At 36.7% G+C, this 16,779-nt stretch overlaps 1 protein-coding gene and 1 pseudogene across 3 annotated transcripts in view; both read left to right on the top strand.

The window, feature by feature from the left end:
- The window catches only part of UVRAG (UV radiation resistance associated), a 372,875-nt gene that overhangs the window by 160,284 nt on the left and 195,812 nt on the right, over positions 1 to 16,779 (top strand). The window lies entirely within an intron of this gene.
- On the top strand, positions 12,908 to 13,270 carry LOC122746185 (annotated as a pseudogene).

Here is a 16,779-nt window from a genome sequence, read left to right on the forward strand (position 1 = left end):
TTTATAAGATTTCTAGTTTCAAATTTTTCTCCCTCCCTCCCTCCCCAAGACAGCAGACAATCTGATATAGGTTATATATGTATAATAATATTAAACATATTTTCTGCATTAGTCATGTTATAAGAGAAGAATTAGAGCAAAAAGGAAAAAACAACAGCACCAAAAACAAAAGAAATAGTATGGTTCAATCAACATCCAGATTCAACAGTTCTTTTTTTTCTGGATTTGGAGAGCCTTTTCCATCATGAGTTCTTTGGAACTTTCTTTTACCATTGTAAAATCTAGTCTGTCACAGTTGATCAACACATAATGTTGATGATACTGTGTACGATGTTCTCCTGGTTATGCTTTTCTCTGTCAGCATCAATTCATGTAAGTTCTTCCACTTTTCTCTGAACTCCTCCTGCACATCATTTCTCACAGCGCAATAGAATTCCATTACATTCATCTATCACAACTTGTTCAGCCATTCCCCAATTGATGGGCAGCCCCTCAATTTCCAATTTCTTGCCACCACAAAAAGAGCAGCTATAAATATTTTTGTACAATGTGGGTCCTTTTCCCTTTTTTATGATCTCTTTGGGGAAAAGACCCAAAGGTGGTATTGCTGGGTCAAAGGATATGCACAGCTTTATAGCCCTTTGGGCATAATTCCAAATTGCTCTCCAGAATGGTTAGATCAGTTCACAGCTCCACCAACAATGCATTAGCGTTCCAATTTTTCCACAGCTTCTCCAACATTTATTATTTTCTTTTTTTTGTCATATTAGCCAATCTGATAGGTGTCAGGTGGTACCTCAGAGTTGTTTTAATTTGAATTTCTTAAATCAATAGTGATTTAGAGCATTTTTTCATGTGGCAATAGATAGCTTTGATTTCTTCATCAGAAAACTGCCCGTTTATATCCTTTGACCATTTCTCAATTGGGGAATGACTTGGATTCTTATAAATTTGATTAAGTTCCCTACATATTTTAGAAATGAGGTCTTTATTGGAAGTACTGGCCATAAAAATTGTTTCCCAGCTTTCTGCCTCCCTTCTAATTTTGGATGCATTGCTTCTGTTTGTACAAAACCTTTTTAATTTAATGTAATCAAAATCATCCATTTTGTGTTTCATAAAATTCTCTATCTCTTGTTTGGTCATAAACTTCTCTTTTCCAAAGATCTGAAAACTAGACCATTCCTTCCTTTCCTAATTTACCTATTGTGGGGGCCAAATTTAATATATGAAGAGTTAATTGGGTGGCTTGCATAAATATTGGGGTCCTGGAGATAATGAGGGACCTCTAGGTTTAAAGCTCCCTCTCCTCCAAAACTGCCTTTTTAGATATTTCTCCCAGGTCAATAAGAAAGGAGCTTTACAGCCTCTGTTCCACAGATGTTTTATTAGGGAGAATAAAGTAAACGGCAAAGGTGAAATTAATAAAATCAAAGACAAGGAAATAGGGAAAAGGAAATATGCTTAATCCTCCTATCTCTAACCTAAGTTTATTCGAAAGAGCAGAGTAATTTACCACCTGGAGCTTGTAGCTTCCATGGAAAACACAACTTACAACAAAGCTCGAGTGACTCAGCTGCTGCTGCTCCTGCTCAGGCCACTGCCAGGGAGGAAGAAGGAAGAAGAGTGAGAGCTCTGGAAGAGACTCAGCCTCCCCTCAGCGAGCGTCCTATTTTCCTCCCCCAAAAGGGGAGGTCCTTCAAAAACTGCCTATGGAGAGAGGCTTCTCCTTCTGACCTCAGTAGCATACATAACTTCAGGGCAGGCCAGGTGTGGCCCCTCGGAAACGAGTCAGCCAAATTCTAATTTTACCACACTATGGTATCACCTTAACCCTTTTCTATTTCCTCATTGATAAAATGAAGGCTTTGAGCTATTGCCCAGATATAGTACACCAATGAGGGTCTTCAACTACATTTTAAACATGTAAGGACCTTTAAAGTCAATTATTTTTGTTTCAGAGGCAGAATGATATAAGTAGAAAAAGGCCTGTATTTTAAGTCAGAAAAACTGGTTAAAATTTTAAGGTCTTTTCCATACTCTAAATCTGATAATCCCAAGGACAAAGCTTTTTTTCCATTGTACCATATTGTGTCAGTGTAGAGGATATGGTAAATATTATAGCTAAATATTACATTAATGTTTTTCCTATTCTTCCTATTTCTAAATTGGAAAGTGAATTTTCATTTTTTCTAGGAGCTGTATGGAGACTTGGAATTAATACTATTGTTGTCAGCTCTTTTGGTATTATACTTTCTGCAGGTGTGCTATGTAATGATTACCTGCTATTATCCTGTGAATTACAGGTTAGGAATTTTGCCTCTTGAATGAAGTTAATTCCTTTCCAATAGACCTTATTTAATACCATTTGAGTAACCTGTGGGATGAAATTCAGGAAACTTGATTCTAAATTATGACTGAGTCATTAATTTGCTCTGTGAACTTTAATAAGTCATTTCCCTTCTCTTGGTCTCATCTTATGCTGTGAAATGAAGGAATTGACTATCCAAATCATAAAAAAAAAAAAATCCTCTAATTCTGTCACCTGTGGGTGGGAAATATGGCACTTTTTTTTTTTTAGTGAGGCAATTGGGGTTAAGTGACTTGCCCAGGGTCACACAGCTAGTAAGTGTTCAGTGTCTGAGGCCAGATTTGAACTCAGGTACTCCTGACTCCAAGGCCGGTGCTCTATCCACTGCGACAACTAGCTGCCCCCCTTCCCCCCCCCCCTTTTTTTTTTTTTGTGAGGCAGTTGGGGTTGAGTGATTTGCCCAGCGTCACACAGCCAGTAAATGTTCAGTGTCTGAGGCCGGATTTGAACTCAGGTCCTCCTGACTCCAGGGCTAGTGCTCTATCCACTGCGCCACCTAGCTGCCCCCAATATGGCACTTTTTGCATTACTCATATGATATCTGTGAGGTTGCAAGTTAGTACCAGAGTAAATGGATTATTTGTTTCTTACTGTCTAATATTTTAGTATTTTTTTAAAAAAATGATTGCACCCCTACTTTTAAGAGACTATTGGGAGGGGGCAGCTGGGTAGCACAGTGGATAAAGCACTGGCCCTGGATTCAGGAGTACCTGAGTTCAAATCCGGCCTCAGACACTTGCCACTAGCTTTGTGACCCTGGGCAAGTCACTTAACCCCCATTGCCCTGCAAAAAAAAAAAAAAAAAGAGACCATTGGGAGAGCTCCTGACATAATTACCCTGAAAACAGCAATAAAACACACAAAAAGACAGGCTGAGATTATGTTCCAGCTAAAGACAGATTAGTGAGGGCCATACTGGGCTGTGAGAAGAGTCTGACCCTGTGATCCTACCAAAACAAACCTCAGGCAGGCACGCTGCGCCAAAGGAACTTGCCCCCAAGCCTCCAAATCAGCTGCAGCCCCAGCGTCTTCTGTAACTAAGCCTACAGTCGGGTGAGAGGGCTGAATGACTGGCTGGGGGGGGGCGGGCCTGCACAGGCTTGTCAGAGCTAAAAAGAACCACAGCACAGAAAATTCTGCTGGCTGGTTAATTAACAATTTGGCTTGAGGTCATCTTTGGACCAGAGAACAGGCCAGGGGCCTAAAACCAAAACACCTGCGATCCTCTGGAGCTTGGGACAGTGTAGCTTGTAAGTAGGGTCCCATTGTAAGAGGGAGTTAGAAGTCAAGTAAAAGACGGCAAGATGAGTAAGCAAAGAAAGTTGAGAAGTATAGAAAATTTCTTTATCAACAAGGAAGATCAAGGTGCACCCTCAGAAGAGGATAACAACCTCAGGCCATCCAAAGCTGCCAAGAAAAATATGAATTGGTCTCAGGCCATGGAAGTGCTCAAAGGGGACTTTGAGAAGAAAGTAGGAGAGATACAAGGAAGATTTAGAGAGGTAGAGGAAAGAATGGAAAGAGAAATGAGATTGATGCAGGAGAGTCATGAGAAAAAAATCAACAGCCTGAAAAGCCAAATGGAAAAGATTAAAAAAACTCTGAATAAAATTATTGCCTACGAATTAGGATTGAACAAATGGAAGCTAGTGACTTTATGAGAAACTGAGACACAGTAAAGCAGATCCAAATGACTAAAAAACTAGAGGGCAATATGAAATATCTCCTTGGAAAAACAGCTGACCTAGAAAATAGATAGATCCAGGAGAGATAATTTGAAAATCATTGTACTGCCTAAAAACCATGATCAAGGAAAGAGTTTAGACATCATCTTCCATGAAATTGTGAGGGAAAATTGCCCTGATATTCTAGAAGCAGAACGTAATCTCATCAGTGGACTTAAGGAGGGAATAACATTCACATCTAAATGGGAGGAGTAATAAATTTAACCCTACTGGAAAAGTAGGAGGGGAAGAAGATAAGAAGGGAAGGGTGAAAAAAGGGACTGCAAAGCAGGGGAGGAGACAGTCAGAAGTAAAACACTTTTGAGGAGGAATAGGTTAAAAGAAGATAGAAAATAGTCAATATCATTAAAAGGGAATAGGATGGAGGGAAATAGTTAAGATGATTGACTATAAAGGCAAAACGTGTGGTACCGACTTTGCTGGACTATTGTGAAGAAAATTCTTTGTCAAGTTTAAGGTACTATGTAAAAGTCATGATAAAAAGAACGCTATCAGAAAAACCTGGAAAGATCACATGAACTGAAGCAGAGTGAAATGTACTATATACAAAATAACAGCAATAGTGTAAGATGATTTGCTGGGAAGCACATGGTTATTTTCAGCAATGCAGTGATCCAATATAACTCTGAAGGACTTATGAAAATTGCAATCCATCTACAGAGAAAGAACTGATGGTAGATCTTTGACATGTAACTGACTGGGAGCTTGTTTTTTTTTTTTTTTTTTTTTTTTAGTGAGGCAATTGGGGTTAAGTGACTTGCCCAGGGTCACATAGCTAGTTAAGTGTCTGAGGCCGGATTTGAACTCAGGAACTCCTGACTCCAGGGCCGGTGCTCTATCCACTGCGCCATCTAGCTGCCCCATGACTGGGAGCTTCTTAATAGTAAGGATGTGGCCAAGTTATTTAATCTCTCCATGTGTTGAACAACATCCTGGAAGTTTTAAATTGGAGAGAAAGGAATCGGGATTCCTGTGACACCAGAGAGAAGAGGAACTTTTAGGATGACTCCTTTTGAATAGTTAAAGAGACTCATAGTTTGAAGAGGTCATCTAAGCAAAACCCATTTCTGGACAAGAATTCCTTCCAACATTTCCAACAAGTTACCATCTAGGATTGGCTGTCTGGATTTTGAGACTGAAGGCAGACCACCTACCTCCTGAGTATCTACTTCAACAATCTCTGAAGTCCTTTCTACAGTGAAATCCAGTGAGAAACTATGAGTCAGTGACATCTACCTGAGAACTGAAAAATCAACCAGGGAATAGAAAACTCTGGTATGGAAAGAAATCTCCCAGTTTAGTCAAGACTGTAGCCTGCAAAAGCAAAGAATCAAGAGGACTTTTTCCATTGTAAAAAAAAAAACAAAAACCTTAGGGTGGAGAACTTGGAAGTGCTAGAGGACTGACGTGTAGTAGGCACCCACAGCCATCATACCCCAGGATACTCCTGACCTAGGTGGTCTGAGTTTCTTTCCTGACAACTAAACCTTAAAGATTCAGACACTTAATCCCAGGATGTGGAAGTCAGTGCAAGAATCCAAGGGATTGAGAGCAAGACCCTGCAGCCAACCCACCCTGAAGCCTATGAGGGGACATAGCCATGCCTTAGCACAAAATCTCAATTCTGAAACTAAACTTGGAGAGATGACTACATTAAAGATGAAAACATCATCCAGTATTAAATCTAGAGATGCTCTTGAAGGAGAAAGCAACTCCATAACAAAGGTAAACAGAGATTCAAAGGAAAATGTGGATTTTCCACAAGGACTACGTGAATTCCTACAAGTAATGAAGGAAGAGATAAAAAATGAAATAAAAAATCTGGAGGAACGAATTGGAAATAGAATAAATAACTTAGAAGACAAAGTAGTAGACGTTACCCAAGAAATAGAGTCCTTGAAAACAAGGGTACACCAAATAGAAATCAATGACTCCTCAAGACAGCAAGAAATATTAGAACAAAATGAAAAGGTTGAAAAGCTGGAAGAAGAAAATGTAAGGTATTTGGTATCAAAAACAACTGACTTGGAAAACTGGTCAAGAAGAGATCATTTAAAAATTATTGGGCTCCCTGAAAACATTGATCTAGTAAAAAGCTTGGATGCTATATTTCAAGAAATCCTAAGTGAGAACTGCCCACATTTAATAGGAAAAGAAGGCAAAATAAATATAGAAAAATTCATAGGTCACCTCCTCTAATAAATCCCCAAATAAAAACTCCCAGGAATGTAATAGTCAAAATTCATGACCTATAAGTCAAAGAGAAAATACTACAAGAATCCAGAATGAAGCAGTTCAGGTACCAAGGAGTTACAGTTAGGATCACACAAGACTTGGCTGCTTCAACTATAAATGAGAGGAAATCTTGGAATACAATATTTAGAAAAGCAAAAGAATTGGATTTACAACCAAGAATGAGCTATCCTGCAAAACTTGGTATGATCCGATATGGGAAAAAGTGGACATTTAATACAGTAGAAGATTTGAAAGAATTTTTGGTGGAAAGACCAGAGCTAAGGAAAAAGTTTGGAATAGAAGAAACAAATGAGTTTAGTGAAGTCTAAAAAGGTCAATTTATTGGAATAATTAAAAGGAGTTGTATGATAGTGCTAACTTTTTTTTAAATCATAAAAGCATTCTTTAAAATTCCAGTTATATATAAGATTTTTCAACATTTTGCTTTTTGAGATTTTCATTTCCAAATTTGGTTGCATACGTATAATCCCCTAAAAAATTTCTGTATTAGTCATGTTTAAGAAGAAGTAGAACAAATGGGAAAAACTTAAAAGAAAAAAAAAGTAGAAAACAATATGGTTCAATCTAATTCAGATTACACAGTGCTTTTTTTTCTGGATGCAGAGAGCATTTTCCATCATGAGTCCTTTGGAATTGTCTTGGAACATTGTATCGCTAAGAAGAGCTAAGTCAGTCTATCACAGTTGATCATCACACAACATTGGTGTACAATGTTCTCCTGATTCTGCTCACTTCCCTCAGCATCAGTCCACTTAAGTCCAGGTTTTTCTGAAAACTGCTTGCTCATCATTTCTTTAAAAAAAAAAAGTATTTTATTATTTTCCAGTTACATGCAGAGAAAGCTTTCACCATTTCTTTATATAAGATTTCCAATTCCAAATTTTTCTCCCTCCCTCCTCCCCTAGACAGCAGGTAATCTGATATAGACTATATATATATATATATATATATATATATATATACACACACACATTAATCATACTTCTGCATTAGTCATGTTATGAGAGAAGAATCGGAGCAAAAATGGAAAAACCTCAAAAGAAAAACAACAGCACCAAAACCAAAAAAAATAATATGGTTCAATCAGCATCCATATTCCAGTTTTTTTTCCTTCTGGATTTGGAGAGCCTTTTCCATCATGAGTCCTTTGGAACTCTCTTGTACCGTTGTATTGGTGAGAGGAATCTAGTCTATCACAGTTGTTGATGATACTGTGTATAATGTTTTTCTGGTTCTGCTCATCTCTCATCATTAGTTCATGCAAGTCCTTCCAGGTTTCTCTGAACTCCTCCTCATCGTTTCTTATAGCACAATAGTATTCCATTACATTCATACCACAACTTGTTCAGTCATTCCCCATTTTTTGTACATGTGGGTCCTTTTCCCTTTTCTATGATCTCTTTGGGATACAGACCTAGTAGTGTTATTACTGGGCCAAAGGGTATGCACAGTCCCATAGCCCTTTGGGGCATCGTTCCAAATTGCTCTCCAGAATGGTTGAATCAGTTTAGTGCTAACATTTTAATGGGGATGGGGGAGGAAGAAACTTTTGGTAGGCCTTTAGAACCTTAATGTCTTCAGAGGATGTTGGTGGTAGGGGGCTGGACTAGCTCTAGTTTAAGGGTTTGAAGAGTGATAAGACCAAGGGCAGGTAAAAAAAAAATAATAGAAAGGAAAGGTGAACCTTTTTATTTCACATAATTGGAGTACATGAAAGGGGTATATAAATACAGAAAGGAGCTTGATTATAGATGTAAAAATTTTTCGTATAGAAGTATGTAAAACTAAGGTTAATGGTGAGAACAGGGTACACTTCATTAAGAAGGTGAAAGTACTGGGGAGGTAAGAGTCATCACAAAAACATGTCCTTATCCTAATGTAGGGATTAAAAGTTAAGTGGTAAGTAAGGTCTTTTAGAGAGCCTTAGATAATTGGGAAAATGGTTCAACAAATATTGTTTCATTATAGGAAGTGGTGAGACTTCATTGAATCCTGGCTAGTATGAACTGATTGATGCAAAATAAGCAGAGTGAGAAGAAATTAAACCAGTATAAGGACAAGATAAAGAGAAAACAATTCTGAAACTAATGAATACAAAGAATACAAAGCCTCCAGGAGACCTAAAAATACTTTAAACATGTTACCCTTTTTCATACAGAAGGTGTGGACAACAAATGGAAAAAGGAAAATTTTTAGACGTGGTCATAGTGTGGGTTAACCTCCACTTCCCCATTGTGGAGGGAGAATTTGGGAGGAAGAAAGTAAGGTTAATGGGAGGTTTTGTTAGTAATAATAGTCTTAAGGAGTCATTGTAATATTTCAGATTCACTCAAGGGAAGATCAAATACATGACAAGCAGAACTTTAAAAAATGAAATTATAGAATTATACTTTGAGCAACTGGTATGAGATAGAATTCACAATTTCATATGCAGTCCTGTTTTTTGCATGTTTTGATTTATGTATGGAAATTGTCTGCTTTTTAAATGCAGCATTAAATTAAAAAACCCAAACAAGTTATAATTCAGCTCTTTTGGAAGACCTTTAGTGATTGGGAACCTACTGCTTTCCAAAGCATCCCATTTTGCCATGTTACTATAATGTATATAATTTTCTTTACAACAGATGATCTGCTCTCCAAAATTTGGACCCATTGTTTCTAGTTCTGTACTGCTATTTCCCACCTATATTTTTTTTACTTTAAATAAAAATGTTTATTTAAAAAAAAAACAACTGATGGTATCTGAAAACAGATTGAAGCATATTTTTTTGACAGTTCCTTAATCTGAAGTTTTGTTTTTATTTGTTTTCTCTCACAACCTAGCTAATGTGACTACTCATATATAACTTATATTTAATTGCTTGAGTTCTTGGGGGTGGTGGGTGGGTAAGGAGGGAGGAAGAGAAGTTGGAACACAAAGTTTTAAAAAATTGTTGTCAAAATTTGTTTTTATATGTAATTTGGAAAATAAAATTCTAAACAGGAAAAAAAGAGACTTGGAATTCTGGGTCATGTTACCAAGAAAATTGAGAACTAGACAATTTTTGCCATCTTCATTCAAACCACTCTAAAATAATAATTAAGTGTAAGAGATTGTGATTCCAGCTATTTTTATGGTTTAGAACACCAAGAACCCTATCAGGGTAGCAATTCAGTGAGCTAATGGCATAGAAGTAGCAATCTCTCCTCTATAACCAACCATCTCAATCAATCAATTAGTCAATCAATATTCAAGCTCCTGCTATGTGCCAGTCACTATACTAAGTGCTAGGAGTGCAAAAAGAGGCAAAAGATAGTTCCTACCCTCAAGAACCTTGCAATCAAATAGGGGAGACAACATATACAATGCTAGCTATATATAGGATAAATAGGAAATAATTACAAGAGAGTAGGCATTGGAATTAAGAAGGATTAGGGAAGGCTTCCTATAGAAGTTGGTATTTTAGTTGGGATATAAAAGAAGCCAGGGAGGCCAGTAGTTGGAATGGAGGAGGGAGAGCATTCCAGGCATGGGGACTCCCAGAGAAAATCTGGAGCAGAGAGAGAGTGAATCTTGTTCATAGAACAGCTAGGAGGGCAGTGTCACTGGAACTAATAATGTTGGGTCATAAGGTGTAAGGAAACTGAAAAGGTAGGAGGGAGAGGATTTTGTGTTTGCTCCTGGAGGTAATAGGAAGCCATTGGAGGTCAAGGAATAGGAGGTGACGTGACCAGAACTTCATTTTAAGAATATCACTTTAGGGGCAGCTAGGTTGCACAGTGGATGGAGCACCAACCCTGGAGTCAGGAGGACCTGAGTTCAAATCTGGCCTCAGACACTTAACACTTACTAGTTGTGTGACCGTGGGCAAGTCACTTAACCCCAATTGCTTCACAAAAAACAAAGAAACAAACAAAAAAGAATATCACTTTAGTAGCTGAATGGAGGATGGATTGGAGTGGGAAGAGATGTGAGGCAGACAGACCCACCAACAGGCTATTATAGTAATAGTCCAGGTGTTTGGGGTAGCTAGGTGACATAGTGGATAAAGCATTGGCCCTGGATTCAGGAGCACCTGAGTTCAAATCTGTCCTCAAACACTTGACACTTACTAGATGTGTGACCCTGGACATGTCACTTAACCCTCATTGCTCTGCTTCCCTCCCCCCCCCCAAAAAAAAAGTAACAGTCCATGTGTGAGGTGATGAGTGTCTGTACTAGAATGGAGCAGTGTCCATGAGAGAAGGGGGCATATTCCAGAGATGTTGAAAAGGTGAAATTGACAAGTATTGGCAATAGCTTGGATATGGGAGAGGTGAGAGAAAATGAGGAATCCAAGTAGGCTCTTAAGATTGTGACCCTGAAGGACTGGGAGGATGGCATTACCCTCTACAATAATAGGAAAGGTAGGGGTGGGGATCCTTTAGAGGGAAAGGTTCTGTTTCAGACATACCGAATTTAAGCTGTCTACAGGACATCCAGTTCAAGATGCCTGAAAGGCAATTGTAGATGTAAGATTGTGGGTCATCAGAAATATTGGGGCAAGAAAGGTAGATTTCACAATTATCAGCAGAGAGATAGTTAATTAAATAGAGGGAGAAGAGAAGAGGGTCCAGAACAGACTCCTGAGGAATGCCTAAAGTTAGAGGGCATAATCTGTTGTTGTTGGGGTGTTTTAGGCAATGGGGGTTAAGTGACTTGCCCAGGGTCACACAGCTAGTTAGTGTCAAATGTCTGAGGCCAGATTTGAACTCAGGTCCTCCTGACTCCAGGGCTGGTGCTCTATCCACTGTACCACCGACCTGCCCCTATTAGAGGGCATAATCTGGAGAAGGATCCAGTAAAGGAGACAAGAGTATGAGTCAGCTAAGTAGGAAATGAAACGAATACAATACTATTCTACTTCTACCAGAAACTGTTAGAGGGAATGGAAAAATGAGTTCCATAGAGCGAAGGAGCCCAACATGACATAACTTGAAAACCTCAGCTTGGATGTGCAATAAAAAGAAGTATTTAGAGCATTCCTAGAAAGGAATCATAACTGAATAAATTGTCTTTCAAACCCTCCAGATAACAGTTATATAGGACATATTAAGTAATATAGTAACCAGGGACAACAGTAACAAAATAGCAACACAAGGACAAGTAAGAGTTTTCTTTCTAAAGATACAGAAAGAAACATGGATGAAAGCAGTTGAATATAAGTAATGTTGGAGAAAAAGGCCTGAAATATTTAAAGAATCAGATTCTAGTTTTATGATTTCTGTGGCTTTTGGTTTTTGGCTTATTGATTTATTTTCTAATTTTTAGTTTCTCTTTCTGTTTATTTTAGGTTTGCTTATTTGTCGATGGTTTTGAATAGACCAATAAAATTAATAAACCTTTTGCTAATTTGATTAGAGGACAGAGAATCAAATTACAAAAATAGCAAAAGAACAAGGTGAAATCACAGCAAAATCAGGAGAAATAAAAAGAATTATCAAGCACCTATTATACAGTTAGAGCAAAAATGTAAAATACTTGAACTAATAGAAGAACAAGAAAGGGAAAAAGAGCAAGTTGTAATGGAACTGTCAGGGGGAGGGAAAAAGCCTAGACTTCAAACTCTTGGTCCTGATGAATTCCCAGGAAATTCTTATTAAACATAAAATATTTTTTGAAAATTATTCATTTTTAACACTTTCTAAAACATTTTGAGTCTTAAATGTTTTCCCTTCCTCCTGCTTCTTTCCCCATTTATTGAGAAGGCAAGCAGTAATATGATATCAGTTACGCATATGAAATCAAGCAAAAAAAAATTCCATATTCTTGTTGCAAAAAAAAAAAAGGAAGGAAGAAAAGAAAATGAGAAAAGTATACTTCATTCTGCACTCAGAGTTCATCAGTTCTCTCTCTGGAGGTTGATATAATTTTTCATCATGGATCCTTTGGAATTATCTTAGATCATTGTCTTGATCAGAGTAGTTAAGTCTTTTACCAGTTGATCTTCCTTGCAGCATTGCACTTACTGTGTTCAATGTTCTCCTGGTTCTGCCCAAGGTACTTTGCAGGAGTTCATGTAAGTCTCCCCAGGTTTTTTTGAAACCATCTTGTTCATTTCTGTTAGCACGATAGTATTTCATCACAATCACATACCATAACTTATTCAGCCATTCTCTGATTGATGAATATATATACATATATATGTATATATTAGAGCGAGCGAGCGAGCGCGAGCACACGCGCATATTTATGTGCATAGTTCCAAATTGTTCAATGTTACTAGCAGTGCATTAGTCTAACTATTTTTCCATATCTCCTCCAGCATTTTCCATTTTACTTTTTTGTTAGGTTAGCCAAACTGATAGGTATGAAATGGTGCCCTAGAATTATTTTCATTTTAATTTCTCTAATCCATAATGATTTGGAGACCCCAGTAACTGAGCCCCTGTGGAGGACTCTGCAACCTCTTGTTGAGATGCCTTGCTTTCCAATGCTCTATCCCTAGGCCTGCCTACCTTTTCCTGCTTCCCTCTTCTGCAGGCAGTTTCCACCAAGGAAAAGGAATAGTATCATATGTCCTGTATCAAGAACCTTCAGTCTTTCCACCCCTTTGCTGATGTAAGTAAGGGTGATGACCTGCTTCTTGTAGCAACTGAGGGTTATATCCATATAAGAATTCAGCAGAAACAGCAAGAAGACCCTCATTAATGTCCAAGGGATTGCTGATGATTACAATGAAAAGAAACTGGTGAAGGCATTCAAGAAGAAATATGTCTGCAATGTACTGTAATTGAGCATTCAGAATGTGGCAAAGTAATTCAGCGACAGAGTGACCAGTGCTAAAACATACTCCAGGTCCTCCTAGAGATTGGTCTGGCTAAGGCCAACCAGCTGAAGGGTCATGGGTTTAAGTACTTTTGGCTCACTGAAGCTTAAGTGAGGATTTCTTTGCAATGAGTAGAAAATTCCCTTTCTGTCCCTTCTCACAAGTTTAAAACCTCACAGCTTGTATAATGTAACCATTTGGAGCCTGCTGTTTAACTTGGGGTAGTGTAGCTCATTCATGTAATAAACTGAAAGCAGTGATTTAGATAGAGCATTTTTCATGTGACTATTGATAGCTTTGATTTCTTCTTTTGAAAACTGCCATTTTATACCCTTTGACCATTAATGAATTGGTGATTGGCTCTCGTTTTTATAAATTTTCTCAATTACCTACATATTTGAGAAATGTGGTTTTATTAGAGAAACATGCTATAAAATTTTTCCCTCTTTTTTTAGCTTTCCTAATTTTGGCTGCCATAGTTTGATTTGTATAAAACTTTAAATTTCATATAATCAAAATTATCCAATTTACTTCTCATGATATCACTTGTTTGGTCATGAACTCTTCCCTCATCCAGATCTGACAGGTAAGTTTTTCCATGTTCCCATAATTTGCTTATAATATTATCTTTTTTGTCTAAATCATATATCCATTTTGACTATCTTGGTATATGTATTGAGATATTGCTTTATAGCTCCTTTTTATCAAACTGCTTTCTGGTTTTCCTACCAATTTTTGTCAGATACTGCATTCTTGCCTTGTTCACATATAAATATTGTTTAAAAGGAAACAATATATGCAGTCAAACTTAAAGTACATTTATCATTTAACTGCTTTTTATAACTCATTAGAAAAGTACATTTTTTTCACATCACAACTAGCTATTTTTTATTTGGATAGGTGGGTAAAAATAAAAGATAAATTTCTTTCTCTCTTTGAGTAAGAGAGTTTGTAAAATTCTCCTACTATTTTTCACTACATACTCTTATGAGTAGGCATTTTCCTTCTGATTTTTAAAAACATCCTGATACAGAAATAAACTTGATGAAGAACCACATTTAAGACTGTTTGTCTGGGGGGGGGGGCAGCTAGGTGGTGCAGTGGATAGAGCACCGGCCCTGGAGTCAGGAATATCTGAGTTCAAATCCGGCCTCAGACACTTAACACTTACTAGCTGTGTGACCCTGGGCAAGTCACTTAACCCCAATTACCTCACTAAAAAAAAAAAAAAGACTGTCTGGGTTGAGACAAATGTAGAAAAACTGTTCAAATAAAAATCAAATATAATAATTAAATTTATATATGCATATTGTATTATGTTAAACATCTTCCAAGTTGTAAAATACTTTATTAAAATGGGAACAAGAATTTTTAAATCAAGAAATTTAATATGAAAGTCTTGTAGATAATAACAAGCCAATGAAGTCTTGCTCTGTTCTTTTAATTTTTAAATAATGTCCCACATAAAATTTTTGTAACTATTTTATAATTAGAGTTTTGTAATTTTATATTGTCTTCATAATTGCAGGAAGAACAACATTTTATAGTTTATACTTAATATCATATAATGTAAATGTTGATTCTGAGCTTTTGGGAACAGGATTATTAGAAGCATTCAATGAATAAAACTCAATAAGTCACTATTTGATAAACCAAAAAACAATTTACTTAGGAAAGAACTATTTATTTGTAAAAACTGCTTGAAAAACTGGAAAGCAGTCCGGTACATATTAAGCTTAGACTAGCACCTTTTACCCTATTCTATATTGCATTCTAAATGGATATATGACCTTAATAAATGAGGTGATATTTATAAAAGTGATTAGCACAGTGCCTAGAACGTTGTGTGTATGTGCTTATTCCTTTACTTTCCCATATAATTAAAGATCATATTATTAAAAATTAGAAGAGAAACAATCATACACTTTTCACAGCTATGAGGAGCGTTAAATTAAATGATCCTCAAAAACTTTTGCACAAACAAAATTAATGCACATTCGATGAGAAAAGAAGTTGTTGAATCTTTGTATATAATTCCTTGATAAAGGTTTGGTATCTAAGATACATAAACAATTAATAGATACATATAAGACTAACAACCATTCCCTAATCATTAAATAAGTAGTCAAAAGATATGAGGAAAAAAGTTCTCAAAAGAATTGTAAATTATTAACAACCCTATGAAAGATGCTCCCAATCACTAATAAGTAAAATACAAATAAAAACAACTGTAAAGTTTTATATCACACCCCTAAAATTGTCAAAGATGGCAGTCAATGATGTTGGTGTTGTGTTGTCCTTGTTCTCAAAGAGGACCATGACATTGGGGTGATGTCATGACTTACAGTGAATTAGATTTAAGTGAAGGAGGGCTGTATCAAGATGAGTGGAGATGACCCTGGATGTTTAAGGCAATTGGGCTAAGTGACTTGCCCAAGGTCACACAGCTAGTAAGTGTATGAGCTGAGATTTGAACCCAGGTCCTCCCAACTTCAGATCCAGTCAGTGCTGTATCCACTTCGCCACCTAGTTGCCCCAGTCAGTGTTGGAAGAGTTGGTTGAAGATAGGCATACCAGAGGAGCTTTTCTTGGTGTATCTGTGAATCTGCAAAATTTTGGAAAGCATTTTGGAATTTTGCAAATAAATGTCTAAAATGTCTCTTTCCCTATGCCCTAAAGATTCATTATTAGGCTTATACTCTAAGACAGCCATTGATAGTAAGAAAGTTCCCATTTAAAACAAAAATATGCAGTACTTTTTGCGATGGCAAAGAGTTGGAAATAAACTAGATGCCCATAGATTGGGGAACGACTGAACAAATGGTGGTACATGAATGTTGTGAAATAGTATTGTGCTATTAGAAATGACATGTGTGATGTATACAGACAAGCATGGAAAGAGCTACATGAACTGATGCATAGTGAAGTAAGCAGAGTCAAGTAATAATATTTGTAATAACCATAGAAATATAAATGGAAAGAATGAGCATAGGGTGAAAATCAATAGTATATCCTACAAAATTATAAATAATAGAGCTTGAAAATAAGAGATGAGAAGACACTTCCACACATATTCTTTTGCAAAGTTGGAAGGTCCACAAGTGTTATACATTCCACATATTTTCAGACTTTTTTTGATCCATTGCTCAGTTATACTGTTTTCATTTTTTTTTTTCATTTTGTCTTTAAAAATACTGTTTGTTATATAAAATGAGTCTCTGGGAGGAGGAAGAGGTAGCATGATACTTGGGGAAATTATGGTGATGTTAAAAAGAATACATTAATGTATATACTTAAAACAATAACCTTTTTTGGAATGTTGTGAAGAGAGTTCTTTATGACAGGTGCAACCTCACACAAGTATAAAAGAGAATTGTTATTATTAATGATAATAACAGTAATAATTATTATTGTAGTAGTAACTGCAGTAGAGTATAGAGGTAGGCCTAGGTTTTCAAAGTAATGCTAATATAGTGCAAGGTCTCTATGATTCTATGAAGCAGGAAGGTTTTTGTATTTAGGTCTGATGATTGTCTGTAAAACAACACACCTACATTGAGGAGGTTCATCATTAGGATGGCTGAAGAGCAATCAGTTTTTCAATCTCTTTAATTTGTTG

Source organism: Dromiciops gliroides, chromosome 3 (genome assembly GCF_019393635.1).
Source record: "Dromiciops gliroides isolate mDroGli1 chromosome 3, mDroGli1.pri, whole genome shotgun sequence".
In the NCBI taxonomy this organism is placed as follows: domain Eukaryota; kingdom Metazoa; phylum Chordata; class Mammalia; order Microbiotheria; family Microbiotheriidae; genus Dromiciops; species Dromiciops gliroides.